Consider the following 25692-nt stretch of genomic DNA (forward strand, 5'->3'; position numbering starts at 1 on the left):
AAACCTCATCTGGGGAGAATAGGAGAAGGCAGAGAAGGAGGCAGGAGAGGGGGCTGAAAAGGGGCTGGAGGAAGAAATGGGAGTAGAGGGAGGAGGAGGAGAGGAAGAGAGAGAGGACAGGATGCCCTGCTGCGTTTTAGAGATGAAGTGAGAAGCCAGGGCCCTGCAGAGGGCCTAGTAGGGGACAGGAGAGGTAGAGACTGCAGCAGGATTGGCTGGCTTCTTGCACATTTTAAAGAGTTTGGCCGAGGTGTTTGATGCCACAGAGATGCAGGTCTGGGTGGGGGCTCTCTTTGTGGTGTGGACAGAGAGCCAGTATTGCCTTTGGAGCAGGCAGCAGGCCAGTTTGTCAGAGGATGTATCGGAAGCATGCCATTTCCTCTCATCCACCCTGCACTTGCATTTGAGGGTGATGAGGTCTGAGTCATATCAGGAGTTGCACTTGGCTTTGGGCTTCAAGCAGATCCTCATGACAGGGGCAACTACATCAAGAGTATCAGATATAGCGGAGTGGAGCGTGGATAGGGCTGTGTCAGGGTGTGAGTCAGCCCGAAGGGGGAGGTGGGAGAGAAGGTGGCAGTGAAAGCCTCAACTGACACACGCTTCATGGGTCAGATAACCGAGAAGGTAGGTGGCAGTGCTCGAGTTGGCTTGACCTGAGGGGTAGAGAGGGTGAGATCAGAACATCCAGAGTGTGCCCTGCAGAATGAGTCGGGCCAGAGGGGTGGATACAGAGTGAGAGAGTCGCAGAGGTTAGAAAAAGAGTCCTGAGGAAGGACCGGAAGCATCCAGGTGGATGTTAATATATGAATTATTATAATGTTATATTGCCATTATGGATGCTGTTAGATGCCTGTTGGCATATTCTAATTGTTTATTGTGCTAGAGTTTAGTGCTAGCTTAGTGAGTACATTTGGGTTGAATGAAAATGACGTAGGCATTTTTTAGATTTTGCTGGTAACCTATGTTTTGAAGCAACCAAGGTGTTGTTAGATTCAAACCAACAACCTTTTTTTGCAGTACGGTGCCCAGAAATGGTTGTGGCAACAGTGTGGTCTATTATACCTACTGTTGTGAAGGTTTTCTTCTAAAGAGATACTTGGCTGTGTGTGAATCCAGTAAGCTTACAGTTATTTTTGGTACCAGCTGAATTGTACCTTAGAAGCATTGGCCATGAGAGTTGGTTTGCATGCTAGAACAATTGTCAGAATTTGAAAAATAGCATAATATGCCATGATTAGCATTCTGCAGAGCCTGTTGAAATGGAATGAATTCACAATTTGATACGGATACATATACACATCATTCATTAGGGATGTACTCTTGTGAAACCTGTTTGCAGAGGGTCCATGGGCCTCATTATGAGGTGGGTGGTAAGGGATTACTGGCACCGATAAGGGCACTGGTGTCGGTAATCCCTTACCGCCCTACTACGAGTTCCCTTTGCAGGTCCTCACTTAACGCCTGGTTTTACCAGGCGTTAAGGACGGGACCCGCAAAGGGACTTTGGAGCTAATAACGGTACAGCAATTTGCGGTACCGTTATTAGCGCCTTCCCCATTCCCATTGAGCCCTATGGGGGCTCAAATGGGAATGGGGAAGGGCCCTGGTGAATGGGGAATTACCGCCCCCGCCAACCTTGGAATGGGGTGGTAATAGCTCCATTCACCAGGGCGGACTCGGTAAGGATTTGGAGGCAGCCATGGCACTACCTCCAACCTCGTAATGAGGCCCCATGTGTGTTTCAATGTGTATGAAATGTGGAAGATTTCAATTATAGGGATGTTTTTGCTTTCCAGTACTTGTAGTAAGTACATCATGAATTCTTGTGAACTATGCTGTGTGTTTATGGTACATTTCACCATTCCTGCACAGCAGTCCAATTCCTGTCTACCTGAGACACTATGGGGCCGATTCATGGAACAAACGTGCGCCGAAAATCCCAGCGCAAGCAGGCGCAAGGAGGCGCAAGCGTGAGAAAGCAAGCACACGTGCACGGGTGCGATTCAAGGAAGGCGCTGCACTACTTTCCCACTGGTTGTGCAGCAAATCCGTGCATGGCGCACACTGGCACACACGTCATCAAACGGCGTGCGCTTCGCGCACAGCAAAAGCGCACATAGCGCAGCGCACACAACAAAAGTGGGCGTAACAGTGGGCGTAACACGTGGAATGGGGAACAACGCATGAAAAAGAAGGCGTAACTGGGGAAGTACTGCAGGGAACTACACGGAACGCCCACACGCACGCGAACAACCCATATTCATGGATTCGAATACGGGAACCCGTGCACAGCAAAAGACGCACACAGGCATCAACGCATCCGTCACACGAAGGCAGGTGGAAGCATCCCCGCGCACAGCATAAAAGTGCATGCAAACAACAAACACATATATACAGCTATGATGAATGCCCCATTTGTCGCAGCGCTGATCGTGGGACACCGCAGGAGGAGGAGAATAGCTGTGGTTGCGCGCGGCGGCCACGTTGCTGGGCTTGACCCCTGCGGGACCCAAGGACCATGTGTCCTCGTTGTGTTGACACCGCCCATGGCTGCACGACTACATGCCCCCGTCGACGTGATGTCCCAGGCACATAAGTGACTGCTGTGGAGGGTGACCCTGCATCCCGATCCACCATGGGGGATGTTCCAAGACTGTCTGACCCGTCAGTGCAGGTGTCGCGGACAGCGGAGTGTCCACATCAGAATCGCTCATCCCTGACATATGGACCTGATGCTCATCCAACTCGACATGGTCGTCAGAGTGTTCTTCAGGGCTGGACTCATAGGCAGCCAGAGACATGATGGACTGTAGCACTTGGGGTTTTTTTGTGGCCTACCACCCAACTACTCCCACTTGTGCTGGGTTGATGTAGTGATAACAACCCTGTACCTGGCATGACAACACCATCCTCCAGCTCCATTGCGTCATCATCTGAAAAATATAGAGAAAAAAGGTCACTACACATGTTCAAAGCACACAACACACACACACACTGACAACAAACACATCAGGCAGACATGTGACACACAAAATAGAACCTGGCATGCATGCTGGGTCAACTTGGAATTGCTTCTGTGATCAGACCTGTTGAAAGGTGGCAGTCTACATTGAAGTGGGTCTATGCAGTGCAGCAAATATGTATGTTACTCACTACCTACATGTACAAGGACTCCATGGTGTGTGTCAGAAAATGTGAAGGCAGTGCAAGGTCAACTTCAGGCATCACGTGCAATGTAGCATATCTACAAGCAAAGCACCCCTCCACCCAAGTGCAAAAGGAGGGATGACTAGCATGGTATCAAAAGGCTGACCATAGACCTGTGTATTGACAGACAGTGTTGAATAGCATCAACAGCTTCATGTGAGTCAAGTGACAACACTGCAAATGATGATGGGACAGTAAGCAGGACACATGATGAAACCTCTGGAGTCCACCCACGTGTGAAGAAGACACTACACCAGTTGGACAGAGTCATTGGCCATTAAACAGGCTGAGGCCTGTGACCCTCACAGATTGTCAGACCCTAAATATGCGTGTAACGCAGTACTGAGCTACAGTTGAAACGGGAAGGCAGATGAAATGCCATGCAATTTGGGTCATCATGGACTTGTGTAACAGTGATCATCCAGTCATGGACACATATGGGCATGCGTGGAATGCACATGGAGCATGAATGGGCACTCATGTCCCTGCGGGGCATCTGACCTCTGCACAGTCCAAGTGAGACACCCTGCATCAAGTATTAAAGAAGTACCACAATGGATATGTCTGGCAGATTGGCCGCTGGATGCTAGCATGTGCACAGGAGGCATGACCAGGGAAGTAACCAACGGCAATATTGTAGCAGACCAGTGCTAAGATGGAATTGGGGTGCAGAGCAGGGGGTTGAGGGGCAAGGGAGCATGCCTACTTTGGCTACCCCCTTGCAGGCAGAGGACACATGCATGTCAGTCATGCTATGCATAGTTCCTGGGCTGAGAGGAAGCTCACCCCACGCTACATGCAGAAGTGCCAGTAAGCTGGAACATGGACCGGAGGGGCATACAGGTAACCAGCATGTGACTACGGGCCAAAAGTGGTGATGTGGACAGTCCCTGTCTGCTCCACATGTCCACCATCCAGCAGAGTAGAAATGCATCAGGGAAGCATTGCATTACTCACACATCATAACCATGTACACGTGACATGTAGTGGCAGTCATGCACAACACATCACACAAGTAAAACACACACGTCCTTGACAAACAGGCATCAACACTCACCGGACTGGGCATCAAAGTCCGGCATCTCTCCCACTCCTTCGACCAATTCAGATGGTATGAACTCCGCAACGAGTGACTCATGCGGAATGAGGTCTTCCTCCTCCGGTGCAGGCCCACCGCGAGTCACCAGAGTCAAGTTGTAATTTGAGGCATGCTTAGCCTTAGCGCTGCGTTTGAGATCGTTCTAATGCTTTTTGCACTCTTGCGCTCTGCGCACCTCATGGCCGAATGCACTCACATGTTCCGCAACTTGCTTCCAGTGGGTATCACGTTGGGCAGCCGAAGTTTTACAATTAGCACCCACTAGCATGTCACGGCTGGGTTTCCGCATATAGCCCACGAGGAAGTCCAGTTCCTGGTTGCAGAAAGGCTTCTTCCTCGACGTGCAGGAGGTCGTGGCTGTGTGTTTGGTCCCAGCCTGTGCTGCAGGTGCAACCTTCCTCCTCTTGGATTGTGGTGCAGACCCTGGCTGGCTGATGCTGCCCTGATCAGTATAGCAAATCGGACTGGTGGATTGAGCCAAGGGAGTGGCAGGTGGAGGGACGACCAAAGGGCTGACTTGTGTCAGTGGCAGCTGGATGCCCTCTAATGGACCCTGTGCATCAACATCCGCTGTGGCAGGGTCATTGACCTCAGCTCTCCTGGTTGGCAGACTCACAACCGGGGTGTTGTTGACTGCATCTGCCCATGCATCTTGCCAACACCCGGCTATTTGGAGCAGCAGATGACATTACTGCCTCAGGGACACGTGTCTTGGTCAGGGCAGCCCTGCGTGCCCCTACAGTTTCCCTCCGGTCTTGTTGGAAATCTTCCAAGGGCTCTTCAATCGCCAACGCAGCCTGCACTGGCAGACCCTGAGCCTGGGTGGTGGTGTCCACAGCTGCGCCTGCAGCTACCACTACCTTTGGGCCCGTGGCAGTCGATGAAACGGACTGCCAGTTCACAAAGGCGCCAGTGGCAGATGCAGAAGCTGCATCTCCCAGAACCACAGGAGGTGGTGGTTGACTGCACTGACACATGGCACAACATTGTGCTCAAGCGGCGCACCCCTGCCTCTTCCCCCTCTGCAGCCACCCTGGACACCCTGGAGTCCCCGACTCCCTGGTCACCCCGGCCTCGTCCCTGACCACGCCCGCCACGAGGAGTACGCCCAGCTGAGGTGCCTCTCACCTTCGGTGGCCTCCCAACCGTGGTACAGATGGAGTAGTGCCGGCACAGATGGAGTAGTGCCAATGGGAGGTGTACACCACAATTGACCTGGGCAATTGGGGTGAAGGGGGTGGGATGCAAGATGTTAACAGCCCCCCTGCACCTGCAAGGCTGTATGTGACCCCGGTGATGTAGTGACAGGTCACGCTATGCTCAGGCCCCCCAAAACTGCAGTAAAACCATGCACGCAACCCTGCAGCCTACGTACGTGGAATCAACCTCCCGCAGTACGCGGTGGCACCCAGTAACACAAAAAACACATACGCGTGGGACACGCAGGCTACTATGACCTCGAAAACGGGTGTGATACACAGGGGCACCCGCAGTGGGAAAAATAGCATGCGCGACTCACCGTCTGACTAGCGTGATAATGAAAAACACGTGTAGCCAATACCCCGCCAAAAGAAGAGATACGTCCTTGATCTCTGTGAAGATGTGATGGCGAGCGTAACAACACGAAGCAGCTACACACTTCGGTCTCCATGAAAGGCACATACAGCAAACTGCTGGCCCCGCTCACCTTTGACCCGTGCTGAGGGAAACGCCCACGCACCTCACGTCACTTACACGCGTAGGCCCTTTCCTCAGATTACATGCATTCACACGCGGACGTGCAGTTTTTTCACGCCCGCTGAACCACTATGCCCACGTCACAAGGGAAAAGCCTGCGCGCGTAATGTCAGAGAAGCGCTTACGTGCTTTGGTCCAATGAAAACGCGTACGTGTGCTAAAGCGCTTACACGCTAAGGCCCTTTCCTCCAATTACATGCTGACATGCAATTTTTTCACGTGCCAAATCACTCCGTATCAAGCTGGCCACGTGAAAACACACGGAAGACCACGCACCTGCCGAGAAGGCTGAATTACTGCCTCCCAGAGCCCCGAGCACGCTCCCACCTGCAATCTGCTGCTGCCTGACTGCCTGCTGCCCACATGCCCTGCTATTTGGTGCCTTCACGTCTTCCAGGGTTCCAGTTGCTGTGTCCACCCCTGCTGGAACAGAAGACTCCCGACTGGGATACCATCGCTCCACAGCCCAGCCCCAGGACTCAGTTGCCCACCCACGCCTGCCTCGGGGGTTGCCATGTCGGGGCAAACACCATCTGAGACCACTGGCGACCCCCAGCCAGAGAGGCAGAGGGCCACCAGCTTCAGTGTGAAGGAAGTTGGTGTCCTGGTGGAGCATGTCCTGGGACATTATGATGCCCTCTTCAGAACATCACGCGCCAACAAGGAAGGACGGGAGAGGATCTGGGAAGACGTAGTGGTTGCCATCTACGCGGAGGGGGTGGCAACCTGCGACATCAAGCACGTCAAGAAGCGTTGGGAAGACTTCAGGTCCAGGAACCTCCACTAGGCCTGGCACCTCGCGGAGGGGTCCGGGTCAGTGCTCCATGCCCATATCCTTCGGAGGAAGACCCGTTGGGAGTTGAGCGGTAAGTGGCCAAGAATTGGTGTGTGAGACAGGGCATGGTGCAGTGTGCTGGTAGTCTCATACTTGCCTGTATGTGTGACATGGGCCATGTATGGATGTGTGTGTGCAGGGACATCATGGTCATGCATGTGAGACCAGTAATGTGCGAACCACATGGTTGGTGCATGAGTTCCAATGCTACATGGGGAGCTGTATGGCAAATGCACACATGAAAGCATGCCAGTGTCTGTTCTTGCACAGGCTGGGGGTGTGAGGGATGGGTGCTGCTGTCATGTACATGTATGGTGCACATGTGTGTGTGTCTGAAAAGTGTGTCTGTGACTTCGATACGCCATGGATTCATGACACATGTCCGTGATGATGTCTAGATTCACTCATGCAGTGCGGTCACCGTTGTATGCACTGTGTCTATCCACTGTATCTGTGGTGTACAAGGCATGATGCATGACCCTCCGGTGATGTGTGTGCATGGGATCAGTGTGAGCCATGATGCATGTGAGTTTGAAGGCAACATTTTGATTAATAGAGGCCCTTGTACATGGATGCTGATGTTGATTGCAGGCGCCATGCCTGTTTATGCATGTGTGTTGCGTGCATTCACCCATGTGTTGTGGAGGGACAGGATGGAAGTGACGTTAGTGACATTATACACTGCTTCCTGTCTAGGGGAATATTGTACTGTACCCTGATGCTTGTGTTCTATGTCTCCCTCTACGCAGCGTCAAGTGAAGAAGAGGGCGGAGACGACACTGTGCAGCCAAGCGCGGGGATGCCTCCACTGGGCGGCGACGCAAGGCCCAGCCATCCTCCCAGAACTTGCCATCATCCGGGAACGAGGGGGCTGGTGCCGTGTCTGCCACTACGGCTGTGGCGGAAGGGCCGGGTGAGCCTCCACAGGGGCTTGCAATGGCGGAAGACGGTACGGAGACATCCAGGTTGGTGGTCTCCACAGAGGAGGAGGAGCCCGCTACTGAGCCGCACATGGGGCCTGGTGGGGGTAGTACCACTGGTGCAAGTGGTGCAGTCCAGGGCCAGGAGGCAGCACAGGTCACTGCAGAGGGGCCTGTGCATGTCCCTGTCCTTGACCCTGTGACTGCACCACCATGCACCAGCAGGGATGCCCCGTCCCATGCCTGTCCGCAGGTAGGGGAGAGTGCCATGTCATCTGCCTCTCCACTACCTGCAGACGAGGGGTCCCATGAACGTATGGGCTCCGTCCTGATTGGTGTCACGTTGCGCATGCATGACATTCGTGATGACATGCGTTCTTCCTGGGCAGAGAACGCACGCCATCATGAACAGCAGCATTGCGACGTGGCACTGTTCGGAGGGGTCCTGGTTGGTGAGTTCCTACATGTGACGCGCACTCTGGCGGACCTCTCCTCCTCTGTGGAGACTATGCACCAGTCGTTCTCCCTGCCATCTTCCGGCCCAGATTCCACCAGGGCCCCCTGTGGACCTGGCCTGATCAACACAAGCAGCTTGGTGGAGATCCCATCCCTGCCACATTTGGGAGTAGGCGGTCCAGCAGGGGTAGACGCCACAACTGGAGACCAGCTGATGGAGGATGTGCAGGAATCATCGGACAGGGCACATAGACATCAGCAGCAGCAGCAGCAGGAGCAGGCTCTAGGTGGGAGCAATGATGGCTCGGGCCATCAACATCAGGGGGGCAGGCATCGGCCAGAGGGCAGAAGGACCCTGGAATGGATGTGTCTTCCATGTGGCTGTGGTTGGGCCAGCGTATCGGTGCGGAGTGGCGGAGGGCAGAAGAGGCGCGGCTCACCATGGTGAGGGCAGAGTTCTCCATGCGTCGGGTGTTGAGGCGGGCAGAGTGCCTCGAGGCGACTCACAGGGAGTTGGAACAGGCCATGAGTGCCTCCCTGCGAGACCTCGGGGCCAGGACAGAGGCCAAACTCCAGCAAATAGACATGGAGTTCGATGATGCCCTGACCGAAAACATCAATGAGTGAGCCGCAGGACTTGCCCGTCGCCATTGTAAATAGTTTATAGTGTTAGGTTTCCTTTTCTTTTTATTTTGGGGCTTTTGGACTATGCCCCACACTTATGTAAATAGTTTTTTTGTTAGGTAGGTTATTAGATACGTTTCATTTGTTTCGTTGGGCTCATGGACCCTTGAAAATTGTATTGTACATAGTTGAACGTTGGATTTATTTGGACATTTTAATTTCATTTCACCATGGATCAATGGATTTACCTTTTTGCGTTTCATTTAGATTTGGTTTGGTGGACAGTGAGTTTTGGCCATTTTTCTTTTGGATTACTTGGGTTTTTTTGAGGAATTTTTTTTTTTTTTATTTGGACATGCATTTCATTTCATGTTTGCCATTATTTTATGCTTTAAGTACTTTCAATTGGTTTTCATGTTAATACATTTTGATCTTTTACTTCAATGTGTGGGATTCACTCATTGGGGTCATGCATGTTGACATGTGGGTTTACTCAATCAATGGCAACCTGTGTGTGTGTGTGTGTGTGTGTGTGTGTGTGTGTGTGTGTGTGTGTGTGTGTGACGGACATGTGTTGATGTACATAGTTGACTTTTGGTTTGTGTCATGAGATGGGAATGTCACTGCTGGGTGGGTAAGTGGGTGGGGGGACATGAGTGAGACATGAGTGGGGGCTGCTGTGTAGAGACAAATTCCATGGTTTGGGGACAAATTGGGAAAATGACAAATAAAAAACATAATTTTCAGACATTTCACTCTAGCCACCCACCGAAACATGCCACCAACACCACATGTCCTACCTTCTCGCATTTCTTGACAAAAACGGTACCTCACATATGTGGGTGCACCTACCTCGATGCAAAGGGAAAGGGCTTAACCACTGGTAACCCCAAATCTTTTGCAGAGCAGAGTTTCTTGTGGACAACCTACATATTTAGCCCTGGTGTATCGCAGCCACCAAGGAATACAGGGAAACCCATGTATTTCAAAAAAGAAGACACCCGTCGGAAACCACAGACGTCTGACTTGTGCAAATCGGCCCAGAATGTATTACCCACCATCCGTGCAAAATCTGAAATGTGGCAAAAAAAACTAAATTTTCAGACATTTCACTTTGGCCGCCCACCGAAACACACTGCCATCACCACATGTCCTACCTTAATGTGATTCCACAGGTGTCCCGATGAAAACGTTACCAGCCATATGTGTTAGTGCATGTACCTGGGCACAAAGGGAAAAGGCTAAACCACTGGTAAAGCCAAGTCTTTCAGCAGAGAAGATTTTACTCATGTGGACAAGGTACAGATTTGGGCCCAGGGTGTGGAATCCACCAAGGAAAACAGGGAACCCCATGCATTTCCGAAAATAAGAGACCGGTAGGAATCCACAGATGTCTGACTAGCGCAAATCTCCCCAGAATGTATTACCCACAATCCCTGGCAAAGTCCGAAATTTGGCAAAAAAGACCACATTCTCAAACATTTCAGCTTAACCACCCACCCAAACACGCCGCTAACAACACATGTCCTACCATCCCGCATTTCCACAGGGGTCCCGATGAAAACGGCACCAAACATGTGTGGGTACACCTACCGGGACGCAAAGGGAAAAGGCTAAACCACTGGTAACGCCAAGTCTTTTAGCAGAGAGGATTTTGCTCATGTGGACAATGTACAGATTTGGGCCTAGGGTGTGGAAGCCACCAAGGAAAACAGGGAACTCCATGCATTTCTGAAAAGAAGAACCCATGGGAATCCACAGAGGTCTGACTTTTGCAAAGCACACCAGAATGTATTACTCCCAATCCACGGCAAAGTCCGAAATTTGGCAAAAAACCCCCACAATTTTCAGACATTTCACTTTGGCCACCCACCGAAATACGCCACCAACAACACATGTCTTACCATCCCGTGTTCCCACAGGTGTCCCATGGAAACAGTACCTCATATGTGTGGGTGCACCTACCAGGGCGCAAAGGGAAAAGGCTAAACCACTGGTAAACCCAAGTCTTTCGGCAGGGCAGATTTTGCTCATGTGGACAACATACAGATTTGGTCTTAGGGCGTGGAAGCCACCAAGGAAAACAAGGAACCCCATGCATTTCCAAAAAGAAGACTCCCGTGGGAATCCACAGAGGTCTGAATTGTGCAAATCGGCCCAGAATGTTTTACCCACAATCTCTAGAAAAGATCGAAATTTGGTAAAAACCCCCCCAAAATGTACAGACATTTCACTCTTGCCCTCACCGAAAGACGCAAATGTCCTACCTTATCACATTCCCACTGGTGTCCCGACAAAAATGGTACCTCACATGTGTGGGTGCACCTACCTGGACGTAAAGGGAAAAGGCTAACCCACTGGTAAACCAAGTCTTTCAGCAGAGCAGATTTTGAGGAATTTTGCGCTCATGGAAAAGCTACAGATTTGGGCCTACTGTCTGGAAGCGACCAAGGGAAACCAGGAACCCAATGTATTTCTGAATAGAAGACACCCGTGGGTATCCACAGAGGTCTGACTTGCGCAAATTGGCCCAAAATGTATTACCCACAATCACCAGCAAGTTCCAAAATGTGGCAAAAAACACCCACAAATTTCAGATATTACACTCTGGACCCCCACCGAAACATGCTACCAACAACACATGTCCTTCCATCTCGTATTCCCACATGTGTCCCAATAAAAATGGTATCTCACATGTGTGGGTTCACCTACCTCGGTGCAAAGGGAAAAGGTTAACCCACTGGTAATGCCAAGTCTTTCGGCAGAGCAGATTTTGCTCATGTGGACAACAAACAGATTTGGCCATAGGGTCTGGAAGCTACTAAGGAAACCAGGGAACCCCATGCATTTCCGAAAAGAAAACACCTGTGGGAAACCACAGAGGTCTGACTTGTGCGAATCAGCACATAATTTGTTACCCACAATCCCAGGCAAAGTCTGAAATTTGGCAAAAACCTGCCACAATTTTCAAACATTTCACTCTAGCCCCCCACCGAAAAACGCAGCCAACACCACATGTCCTACCTTCCCATGTTCCCATAGGTGTCGTGACGAAAACTGTACCTCACATGTGTGGGTGCACCTACCTGGGCGCAAAGGGAAAAGGCTAAACCACTGGTAACCCCCAAAGGGTTTAGGGAGACAACCTACAAATTTGGGCATAGGGTGTCGAAGCCACCAAGGAAAACAGGCAACCCCATGCATTTCTGAAAAGAAGACACCTGTGGGAATCCAAAGAGGTCTGACTTGCGCAAATCGGCCCAGAATGTATTAACCACAATCCCCGGCAAAGTTAGAAATTTGGTGAAAAACCAACAGTTTTCAAACATTTCACTCTAGCCACCCACCAAAACATGCTACCAATACCATATGTCCTAACTTCCCACGTTCCCACAGGTGCCCTGATGAAAATGGTACCTCACATGTGTGGGTGCACCTACCAGGGCACAAAGAGAAAAGGCTAAACCACTGGTAATGCCAAGTCTTTCAGCAGAGCAGATTTTGCTATTGTGGACACCCTACAGATTTGGGCCTAGGGTGTTTAAACCACCAAGGACAACAACGAACCCCATGCATTTCTGAAAAGAAGACACCCGTGGGAATCCACATAGATCTGACTTGCGCGAATTGGCCCAGAATGTATTACCCACAATCCCTGGCAAAGTCCGAAATTTGGCGTAAAAACCCACAATGTTCAGACATTTCACTCTGGCCACCCACCGAAACATGCCGCCAACTCCATGGGCCTCATTACAGTTCGGTGGTCCGGAAATAATAGTGGCGGTAAACCCGCCGCCACTGTGAATTCCAGACCGCCCGATCCCAGTCCTGCAGGCGGGAGGTGGCAGTCCCGCCAGGTCTGACCTGGCGGGTTTACCACCGCCCGCCTGCAGGCAGACGAGGAAACACTGGCACCATCACGAGATGGTGCCGGTGTTTCCATGATCCCCATTCCCATTGAGTCCCATAGGACTCAATGGGAATGGGGATTTACACCATTCCACCTCTGGAATTCCCGGGACACCGGGGTTGTAATGCCCCAGTAATTCCGGGAATCACGGAGGCGGAATGGTAATATGAGTCTGGCGGTAACCAGGCGGTTTTACCACCTCGTTTACCGCCGGACTCGTAATGAGGCCCCATATGTCCTACCTTCCCGCTTTCTCACCGGTGTCCCGGTGAAAATGGTACCTCACATGTGTGTGTGCGCAAATGTAAAAGGCTACATTTTAAAAAAATGTTGTTTATTGTTTTGCCGTTTCCCTAAGGGCAGAAAGTCCTTTCTTTTGTGCTAGAAAGGACAAGCTATCTCATCCTTGGCACTGTGAACGTAGTGCCAAGAACGAGATACCTTGTCATTAGCACTTAAGGGGTTAAAGACTGTGCTGCCAATGTCAATCAATGCATGATCTAGGGTTAGACCTTGAGATTTGTAAACAGTGACAGCATATGCAAGAGATACAGAACATTATTCTCTGTGTTCGTACATGTCTATGAAAAGAAGGAGACTTGCTTTTGCCCGGTCAATTACTTTAACTTCTGCAAGTTTGTCAAAGTGGATGTTGACAAACTGAATGTTGTCATTTGGATATGTTTGGAAGCCAACAACTGTACCAATTTCTCCACTGACTAAACCTTGGTTTACATCAAGGTTACATTTTAGTTGTACTCTGCAATTTAGGCACAGCTTTAATATTTATTCCAAACCAGCTGTGTTGGTAAGCATTTATCTGACTCACTAATCTTAACTCGTATTTATTCTATCGTATATCTGAGCCAAACTCACCCAGCTAATGTTATGTTTAACTCCAAAATCAAATCATTAAAGAGTGCCAAAGGACCAGATTAACTCTAATATAGAGTAAACACATTGTATGTCTAATAGAATATCTCTAATTTGTGACCAATAGGAAGAGAGCATAACCACTAATGAACCAATCCAAGGCATAAATATATAATGATTTACTACAATTGGACAAGACAATGCAAATACTAACAGTGTTCTACTTTATTTCTCCTTTTTTTCTTTGTGTTTTTTTCTCTCTGAATGTTGTTTTCATTTTATTTTCATATGCAATTTCCTTATTGTTTTCTCCTGTTGATCAATTTGTGTTCCCTTATGTCACTATAAACCCTAGTCCAACCATCCTGCTGACAATTTATATATATTTTTGTCGCACAATGTATTCAAATTGCATCAACACTTATAAATATGTAATCACTAATGTACATGTGATATGTTGTGTGGACAATGTTTTAAATAACTAAAGAACTTAATGACAATGCCCTGATTCGATAAAGGTCAGAGGCCGAAACTCAAAGGGCACTACACTATGAGAATAAATAGTGAAAAGTGCTTGTCCTCTATGGAGTATTGTGGCATTTACTAGTTTAAACATTTGTTTAGCTTTTTACTGCTATACCTCAGGAAGATGTGACAACTGGATTATTCACAACACTGTGACTGTTAGGTCGCCGAGCGATAACAGTAAAGCATAAAAACACTCTCTTGCCTTTTTTTCATACACAATTCAAGTGAGTCATAGGCATATAATAATTCATCTCCCAGGTTTAAAAAGTTGCAATAGGGCCATGTAATACAGTTCTCTATTTTTCAGAGTTTTAAATCATAACTTTATAAGATTAATTAGGCTGAGTCTGGTAAGTTTCACTAGGCTTCCTTCACAAGTCTGAATATTTGCCAATTGTCTCATCTGGTGTGACATTGTTTTTGTATGAGTAGTTTGGGGCAATGTCGTAAAAGCACATGTTTTCCAAAAGCAGTACTTCTGTTTGGGCAGTATGTGTCAATTATTATTATTTTTATTTAATGTCCTGGCTGTTTTGGATTTTTGTGCCTATTGTTTCTATCTCTTGGTAGGATTATAGTAATCTTTTTTGGGATGAAGCTATACCAAGGTTTAACCAGCCAATGTGTTCAGATTTGCCATATAAGGATGTACTGTTAAATGGTCTGCAGCTTCTTAACACCCACATTCTCTATGGGAGAGCATGTTCATAACGAAGCTGTTCAATTTTGTGACAGTGGTTTGTCAGATGATATGTCATCCCAATGTCTTTTAGCTCTGTTTTCTCAGCGTTGGTGTGATAGGCTGTGACATATCTTGCAACTGCAATGGAATTGTTTGCAATGTATTGTATGTCTATGTTTGAATTCCACAAGAGGGCAATGATAGCATTGTAATCATTGATATACTTGGATGCTTCATCCCTTTTAATGTTGTTTGTGTTTTTAGGGGACTTGTCTTTTACATTGTGTCTTACCGAATATATCAAGCTATTTACTTATCCTTTGGTGGATACCGGTCTAGGGAAGGCAAAGTAACATTTGGTATAGTATTTAGCTTTGTTTTTATATCTACATTGGCAGTATTTGCCACACTGATGTTTTTGGAAGTGTATGATTTGTGTATGTGGGTCAATATATGTGATTTTAGGGGATGTCACAGGTTATGTATTTTTTTAAAAACTGTAAAACAGTGGTGTCACTGTGATGGGCAAATTTGGGAGGATCATTTATCCACAAAAGCATGTGGATGTGTGGTGGTCCTCTGGATTGATATTCTTTTCTCCAAAAGAAGTGTTGCACTCCTCTGAGCAGAAGGGTAGTTTCATTGCAGATGAAGTGCAGCATAGTAATGAAGCAATGGTGAAAGTATCTTGATACATTGACAGGGATAAGAAAACATAATTCTCCTTTTGTTTTTATATCTGGTCCCTTTTTATTTTGGTTTGCAGTTCGTAAGAAGTTGTGCAAGTCATCCCATGGGTACTCTGCACAATTTAAAGTAACAAACCATGTGAGTGGGCCTAGATTCCTTAGAATAAAACGTATATCAGCAATATGTTGGAACCAGGATTCTTTTGTACCACACATGTTTGCCAAGAGATAAGTGATACTTGACTTCATCTTTGTCTTTTATCTTTTGAAGCAGTTGGGTAGCGGACATGTTTAAACAAGTAAAGCCTGTTTTTTTATTTGTGTGCAACTACATAACATAGAGTTGCTAGCTAACTTTCAAACAGGAGGTGGAAAATGTATTCTACATTTTGTCTGAATCTTTGGTATTCAGAATTCATTCTTCTAATGCACTAATTTGTATGGATCTTTTATCATATTTTCCTCCTTTTCCTGTTGGAAAGAGTAGAGGAAAATAACATACTTTTACACTTATTTCCAAATGATCATTGGGGATACTTTGGCTTCATGCATTTGGTTTGGTTTGCTTTGGTTTATTATTTGTATAGATCACAAAGCCCCAAGCCATCTCAGCACTTAACTTAAGAACATGGTTACAGTAAGTGCCATAAAGTGGATACATACACAGTCATACACAAGGGGGCGTGAGGAATACATAGCAAAAAAGGTGCAGGATAATAGTATTCTGGGATAAGATAACTTTGCCTTTTAAGCTCAAGGCTCAGAGAGGTAAAGCACTATGACAAGGAAGCAGATAGTCTGCACATGGGGCAGCACACCTAAAGTGGCAGATAGCCATATCAGGTACAGTTCAGGACATAATTAAAGTAGTGAACATATGCAATGCAAAGCTCACCTCTTGTAGTGAGGCTACATCAAATACATATTAGGTCAAGATAGGTAGCGGTATATGCAGTGGAAAGCTCACTTCTTGTAGTGAGGCTACAACAAAGACATATTATATCAAAATAGGTAGCGTATATATGCAGTGGGATCTGCATCAAATACATATTAGGTCAAAATAGGTAGCATATATATGCAATGGAAAGCTTGCCTCGTGTGGCTGATAGCTACACCAGATACATATGTCATTGTCAGGGGAACGGACATATACAAGGGCAGACTGGTATCTAAAGGACATATTAAAACAGGATAAGAGATGGGTATAAGTATAGACACGTGGTGATATGGAAACAGCGGTTGTTGCAGAGAATTATCCAGTAGATGATAACAAGTAGCGGTAGGCATAGGAGGTAAGAGAACACCTTAAACAGTATGTACAAACTTCAGGTTGATATGAATCAGTGGTGTGCTAACTATACATTAAGGCAGTTTGTGAATGCACAAAGGTGAAGAGATACTTGTGTGGAAATGCAGCCAAACATGATACATACCAATAATAAACATGGCAGGAGTAGCAATGAGTACGGTCTCAAAGCGGTAGAACAATTACCAAGTCAATAATGTTAAGGCCATAGCGATTCCGCTAGTAGCACGAGTCGGAAGATGTTCAGAATGCTCCAGTGAGTTGATAGCGCTGATCTGGACGGGGAATAGGAGGGGCATTTGCTTGTGGAAATTAGAGCAGAAGTATGCAAAGTTTGTTTTGCAGGAAGTCAGTGGTATCTGAGACAGCGAGTAAGCGCTCTCGTAGTACAGGTGATGGAGAATGTGAACAACAGGACAGGGTGCACAGTGGCAGAGGGTGGCTCGAACTTCGTGATTGTGCACTTCTTACCTGCTATTGTGCAAGATCAGATAGGCAGATGTACCAGGCCTTTGGCAAGTGTTAGCATTTTGTCAGGCCAGGAAGACAGGGGAAAAGACAGAAATTGGCCTTTGGTGCAGCCTTTGATGCCAGGCCTGGCTCTGCCTCACGGCTTGGCCAGGCCTCGGCATTTGCAGGGCCAGGATCCAATCCGGCTCAGCGGTCTTGCTGCGTCGCACTCCAAACAAGGCAGATATCTAGGAAGAGGTAAATGGTGGGGGCCATCTTAAGGTGTTGCAAGATAGCCCGATTGCAGTGGCTGGTAGTCTTGCAGCCGTAGTCCCTCCAAGAGTGGGGACAACCTTCCAGGCCAGGAAGACAGGGGAAAAGGAATTGATTTGTCTCTATTGCATTTTCAATGTCTTTGGAGTGTAGTGGCTGAATTGTATACTGGTTTAAAATGTTGGCTGCAGTAACAGGATCTTGACATTCGAATTGGCCAGTTGCTGGTGAACCTTGCATTATTTGGGTGGTTGCTCTTACATTTTTCTCTATTTTTCCATCTTTGTAGTATTTATTGTTTTCCTTCAGATATTGTAGACATTTTCTAACTATGTTTAAGTCAACTAATTGTTGCCACTTTTTTGTCTTTTGTTGGTACACCATTAAGTAGCACAATCAATGATTGATCTTTATGGCTGTTGTACTCCCAGATTTTCTACATTTTCTACAAACTCTACAACTATACTAGTTTGCATCAGATGCCTTTTAGTAACTCAGATGGAGGCATTTTGTCTGTTTTCAGTTGAAGGCGTATTATAGATTGAAATGGGTGTATTGTTTGGATTATAATGCTCACATAAAAGTGAAGTTGTTGGAGAGCCCTTGGAAGTTAGAACAAGTTATTAGTGATAGCACGCAATAGCATTTGGTTATTGTCAAGCTTTATATTGCAGTACATGCAAACTATTTATAGACCCATTATTTTGTATTTATTTTCTGCTTTAGATATAAAGCTAATTGGAACCATTGGGATTCCTCATTGTCCTCTATTGTGTAGGCCATATCTACTATTTGAGTGCTCTTTTTTATAAAAGGGTTGGTAAAAACAGACACTTGAAACATAGCTATTTCTTTTGTGTATGTGTTCACTAGGAGGTTGGTGTTTGTGAGGTTTTTGCTGATGTTTTCTGAAGTTACTGAATTTTCTAATTCATCTTCAGTTCCAAAGTATTTACTTGGGATGTGCTCTATTTCTTGAAGGAGTTATTTGGCTTTTCCATGGAGGAAAATGTTATTCAAACTTTTCAGTTCTAGAGCAGGAATGTTTGTATATTATAGTCTATGCGCTAGATTCCGTAGAGAGGAATGGTGTGTTGCTAACATTTTGATGTGGTGGACTGTGCTTTTCCAAGCAGTTCCTGAAATGCAGGCTTATAAATATCCTCAAAGTCCAGTGTGGCTGCGCACTGGACAAGAGTCCATGATTTGTAAAATGTTCATTTTACTTTTGCCTTTTAGTTTCACATAGTGATTGATGAATTGTCATAAAGATTTAAAGGATTGTTGGCATACATTACACATTGAGCTACGTGTCCATTTGTACACTGGATGGTTTGTTTGGGCGAAAGGAACATTTGGTTGAAAGTTTGTTGGCGATATTTTTTGTATAAGGGTTTCTTTTACTATAATGGTATATCCTACCATTGCATACCCTCAGCAATTACTGTCAATGGCAATAGTTTGTTTTGCTGTTCTTGTTTATAAGCCTCTTCATGTATGGTTCTGTGCTGTTTGTGTCAATCCATTAACCCTCACAGAAGTTTGGAAATGTATCTATATTGACATTGGCATGCACAGAAGTACATTTTGTAATGTATTGATTAGTTCACTTAGTGGTTTCATTCTGTTTAAAAACAATATAAACAGCTTTCTCTTTAGTAGAGATGCACTGTCAATTAGAGCTTTGAGGATTAGTCTTCTGTAGTTGTTTTTAAGGGTGGATTGTGACTTTTCAGTTGTTTTTATAAGATTGTGAAAACGCTATTGTGTACAATTATTTGTAAAGTAAATTGTTTGGAACGCTTTACTACTCTTCCTCTTCATCATTATCTGCATCTCCATGGCCATCCCCCTATCCAGGCCCACCAGGTTGTTGTGGTGGTGATGGCCCCTGGGATGTAGGAGGGATGGCCATAACAGATGCCATTGCTGCAAATGTAGCTATTCTGCAAAGCAGGTTCCATCAGCTGCTCTCTCCAGGATAGCCAGATTAAGAATGACTGAAATGTATGGGTGGGTACCTCCAGAGGATCCGTCCATGGACTGTGCCACTGTCCACGGACTATCAAATCAAAAATATGGCTTTGAAAGTTGTAATAAGTTGCCATATCAACTAATATTGGGTGTAGGAGCTCTGGAAGGGTAAACATTCAACTTAAAACAACCTAGATTGGCCACCACTCAAGTGTCTTTGCAATTTCTGTGAAAATAAAAAATATAAAAAATAGTGCTTTTTGCTAATGGAGAAATAAATACAGTGTACTTACTATTTGGTAAGAGGTAGTGTTGCAATGAGTGCCTGTGTATGTGAGTCTGTATGAAGAGTTGTACTGAAATGATAATATAAGGTGTACAGTTATGGTTTGTGCTTGGTGCATTCAAATATATGTTGTGCAACATGAACAAATTATATTTGTACATTTTGAAATGATGATTTGTACAAAAAAAGTATATTTGGGTGTAGGAAATATAAGTATTATTTTATGTATATGTGTTTGTTGGTTGAAGGCCTTAACAATTTCTGTTGTCCCCTGTGCTTCTGGGCTTTGTGAATGCAACCTGCTGTCCGCAGACATTCGTACTGTCTCTAGCAAATTAAGGGTGCACTGTTAAAAACATATGCAATTCAGTGAAAACGTTGCACTAATATAAACCTATGAAATTTAGTGAAAAATAAATTATGGTTACAAGTAAAACCGAAAACCCCCAGAAATGTGGAAGTTATGGTAAGCTAAGCATCCATAACTCACACCGCCACCGTGCACTGCTAAGACTAACACCCAGTACATCAATAATAACATCAGAAATGCCATTGATGACATCACTGAGACATCACACATGAAATTAATTTTTTCTGAAAATTCCTGACACAGGATTGTGCTTACAATGTTAGTAGCAAGATGTCGGGAGTGATCAGGAAACTTCTCATGAAGTACTTCATGTATTAAAATAAGTACTCATCTAAACAACACATTCTATTGGAGTGTTGCTGTTGATACAGGAACCTAACAATAGATACACATAGGCAATGGATGCATCATGCACCATAGAACTACAGTATTTTTTATCTGGTAATATTGGCCAGTAAAATAATAAATGCAAACCAAAATGTTGACTAACATTACATTTTAAATTAATAGCTAACAGTACAAGACTCACTACTCACTTTTGTTAGTACAAACAATACTTATGCAGAACCACAATGCACACACATCTGAGGCTCATACAGGGAAACACCAGTAAGGAGGAAAGAAACAACATCACCAGAACATGAGAATAACATTAGAGCTGATCATTATGCACACACATACATTGTGTGTTTGAGGCCTACTTATTGGCCCATGTATGTGCACCAAGAGCTCAGATTAAACTGTAAGGAATGTACTTTAAGAACTATGAGAGGTTAATGTCTAGATATAGAGCACCTTTTCCATTTTTGATATTGTCACTGTTAGTGAACAAAAACAACTAGTCTAGATATGTCAGTGAACATAAATAAGTGGCCCAGATATGAGATGTCATCTGTGATGTCCTGGGTGTTAGTCTTAGCAGTGAGGGTGGTGGTGCAAGTTATCGGTGCTTAGATTACCATAACCGGCAAATCTCAGTTTTTTCTCTTTTACTTGTAAACATAACATCCCTTTAACAACATTTTTGAAAGGAATTGCATAGGTTTTTACTAGTGCAACTTAACCATAACGTCCATTAAACAATGTTTGTTCACTGAATATATTTTTATATTCAATGACACAACTTTAGTTACAGGGACGTTAAGGTGAGCAATACATTCTAACAAAATCTTTGAATTTCAAGGACACATCTTTAGTTGCAGGGATTTTAAGGTGAGAACTTAACACAACAAAACCTCTGAAATTCAGCTAAAGCCACCTTAACTGCACCAGCCTGTTGTGCAGCCTATGACCACAATGATGGCATCACAGATTACATCACTGATTACATCACTAATTACATTACAACAGTAACTGGCATTAGGCATGGCCTTCAGCCATGGTCAGTGTGCATGGCCAAATATATTTTAACACATGAATGGGTACTAGTCATGGCCTTTAGTTATGGATCGTGGTCACAGCCCTCACCCATGTGCACTGAATATTTTAAAACAGTAACAGGCTACCAACAACAGTGGGTACAGCTTTAAAACGTGTCCTTATATATTATTCACAAAAAATAGATGCGTATATAGAGTACCTCCCTGCAACATAGATCTCTCAATCTCAAGAACGGTGTACTGCGCCTTTTATATCTCCCTACCAATCCGAACTAATACTAATGCTAATCCTAACTTTCTGTCTGGTTGTACAATGGGATTATACATGCACAGTGAATGTATCTGACCCAGAATGTGATTTATTTTTGAGGGGACATACTGTTTTGCAAACAATAAAGCCTGGTTAAGAGAAAGGCCTTGATGGCCGAAACATGTGTCAACATAGATGTTTACAAGTATGAAACATGAGCACGGCCCTTGAGAGCCTAATTAAAAGGACTAGTAATTCAAATCAACCCTTGCAAATCTTTTTGGGATGTCTGGCACCACATAAGAGTCCACTGCCTCAGAATTTGTTATAAATGTAAGGTGTGTGTGTATACCTTATGTACTTTACAGTTGCAACAGGCTTATCTTTCTTTGAAGATTGAAAGATCTATGTCACAGGGTGATAGTCTATATACCCATCTATTTTTTGTGGTTAACTTTCCTTTGACAGTCACCCTGCTGAATAGACTGCCAAGACATGGCTGACTATCTACTATCAAGGGAAGAAGATACCACAAACCTCTTTGCACCATGAGGCAGTATGGCACATGCTTTTCAAACTACAAGAATTATTCAGGAAGATTTGAGACAAATATTTGTAAAATTGGAAAGGGCTACGAAAAAAGAAGTTAACACATATTTTGCGAAATGGCATCCCTAAAGAATTATATGAAGAATGACAAAATCCCAAGGGGTCTGCGGATTTAGATTTTTCCTGACTTTTCAACTGATGAGGATGTCAACCTAGCAAATAAATGGGAGGATAATTTGAATGGAAGTTCAAAAATAATGCCCACAATATTAGTAGTGCAACAAGGGAAAACAAGAGAGCAATGGCACAAATAGAAATTGTAAACATGGAAAGTGTAGGAATGAAGGCTTTGGAGACTACTAAGGAGAAGAATTATCAGAAAATGTATGACACCCTTAAAGAATTTCAGGACGAGGTCAAGCTGTGGAAAATTGGGAAATTCTTCTGTTATGATAGAGACTACCAGGAAGACTGTGTGTAAACATTTCAGGATAAATTCAACTAACAATCTCGCTCACTTTCAAGAAGGAGCACCTCAACTCATCACCGGGGAGCTCGGATATTGAATCAGATCCAGATGGAGCGAGCACGAACAATGGGGAACATGCACCAGCTGATATTCCAATTGGAAAAGGGTTCATAAACCAAATAAAATGGTACAAAAGAGGAACTAGAAACATAATCACCAAGCAAGTCCGTTTTCAATTACCAGTGAGTTCAAGTACCACAATGCCAATATTTGGAGGAGAGGGAGGATGGGGAGCCGGCAGTACAACAGACCCAGGTGTTCAAAACGATTCAAAGAAATGAATAACCAGAGCCAGTGCGAAGGTTGTGACTAAGAGAAACAGATAAATAATCTTGTGATTAATTTATCAGATAAAACCTTGACATCAAAGGAAATATCTTTGTTCAACAAAGGCTTTTGTTTTGCACCATCAACATAGTATGATCCAATAGATCCACAAATAGATCTATTCAGATTCACGCCCAAATTGAAATTTAAAAAAAATCTTTGCAACACAAACACCTCAAATAGATGAACATAGTTATACATCAGAGCCCGGTCAACTCTCAATTTGTGATAGGTACTTGGAAGAAAGTGAAGAATTTGACATAAGACACATTTTCCAGGAATTACAGAGAAGATCACAGAACCTTGACATGGAGCGGCTGAGATCAACATCAAGATTTATTCCCCCAATGCCAACAGCCAATATAATTGACACTGTTCAAAGAACAGTAGCTAAAGATATCAATTGAGCAATCAGAACACAAAATGAAAGGAAATTAAAATACAATGGGAATGGATCAAGAAAGGAATTTTAAGTCTTAGATACGCTATCTAAAGATATATCTATTGTAATTAAAGAAGCTGACAAACAGGGAAGCATTTTGACTATGATCAGATGTGACTACATTGCAATGTCTATGACACACTTGCAACCCCACAGCATTACAAGGTTCTGAAATTATATCCCAGAAAAGAAGTGACTGAGTAATTAGGTGAACTGATCCTGAAGTGGCACAGACAAGGCCTCATAAGGGAATTGGAAAGAAGATATTAAACTGTAAAAGAGCCAGTTCTACCTACCATGTATTTTCTCCCAAAAATACACACACAATATCATCTTATTCCAGAGGCAAGACCAATATTAAGCGGGATTGGATGGGCTACAGAACCCCCTTCAGATTATCTGGGCATTATTATACATTCACTGGTGAACAAACTACCAGACTATCTAAAGGAGACTACAAGCGTCCCTAACGTGATAAAGGATATAACATGGGTACTAAACTACTTCCTGGCAACACTTGATGTTCAGCACTTTATACATCAACACGACCTGGTTATTAAGACATTAGGCTACACATTCAGAGAAAGCTCTGCATCGCATTACCTACACTGGAACAAAACAAATTCATCTTCAATGACATATACTACCAACAAACCAAATGAGTGCCCATGGACACAATATATGCACCAGCACTTACCAATTTGTTCATGGGTCTTTGATTTGGATGCATTTATAGGAAGATTACATCTAAATGATATTATATGGTATGATATGATATGATATGACATGATAAGATGTGATATGATATGGCATCTATAACACATCTATACTGGAGTGTTTCAAGGTGTGACAAGGCAAGGAGGGGAAAGAGAGGGAGGACAAGAACAACAATCTTACTAGCCCTAGTGACATTGAGATTGTGCAAGGGCAGGGGAGTGGGGAGGGGAGACGTGTCAGGGCAGGGGAGGTGGGGGGGGTGGACAAGTGCAGGACAAGGAATCAGAACACAAGAAGAAGTGCAGCCAACAGGTGGCAAGTGCAAGTGTTAGAAGTGTAGACAACACGTGTCTAAAAAGTGCAGGAAATGGGACTGTAGGATTAAATATACAGACCACAAGTGCAGGGCGTGCCAGGAGGAAGTGCGGGTATGTAGCTGGACAGGCTGGGACCGATTCAAAGGGTTGCCAGGTGCCCAGTGCATGTATCAGAGAGAAGGTCAGCAGGGGAGAGGAAGAAAGAATGCAGAAGCAAAGAGGAAGGTCTTGAGGTGCTTCCATAACCAGAGATGGTTCTGCTCAAGTTTCAGATAGGCAGGGAGGCTGTTTCAGAGGAAGGCAACAGCCGAAGAAAGAGATCTGTCCCAAACTCGTTGCTTGGAGAAGCGACTGACCCTCAAGGAGTTGGAGGTGGAGGAGCGAAGAGCTTGAGTAGGAAGATATTTCCATAGAGAGAGTTAGAGGTATTGCGGTACCAGGCTACAGAAAGCCTTGTGGACAATGCAGAGGGTCTTGAACTTGATCCTTGATGCCACTGGGAGGCAATGGAGAGATTTCAGAGCTGGAAAGATACCATCCCTGGGCTTGAGGCCAAGGGAAATTCTTGCAGCCTGTTCTTGAATAATTGTAGAGGATGGAGAGTAGAGGCAGGTAGATATAAAAAGAGGCTGTTGCAGTAGTCCAGCCTAGTGATAACCAGAGCTCTGGAGACAGGGAGCTGCTGGGAGAAAGTGAGGAAAGGAAGAATACCTCTGAGGAGGTGCAGCTGGTAGTTTGATTTCTTAGTGACATGATATGATATGATATGGCATTTGTAACGCGCCTATACACAAGTGTTTCAAGGCGCGATGAGGCGGGGGGAACAAGGGGAGACAGACAACGATCCTACTAGGCCAGGTGTCATTCAGATCACGCAAGTGCAAGGGTAGGGGGACTGGGAAAAGTGCAAGGGGAAGGGGAGAGGGGAAAGTGCAGTACATGGTTAGTAGAATACAAGAT

The sequence above is a fragment of the Ambystoma mexicanum genome, chromosome 6q, assembly GCF_040938575.1.
Source record: "Ambystoma mexicanum isolate Mex_15411 chromosome 6q, UKY_AmexF1_1, whole genome shotgun sequence".
NCBI lineage: Eukaryota > Metazoa > Chordata > Amphibia > Caudata > Ambystomatidae > Ambystoma > Ambystoma mexicanum.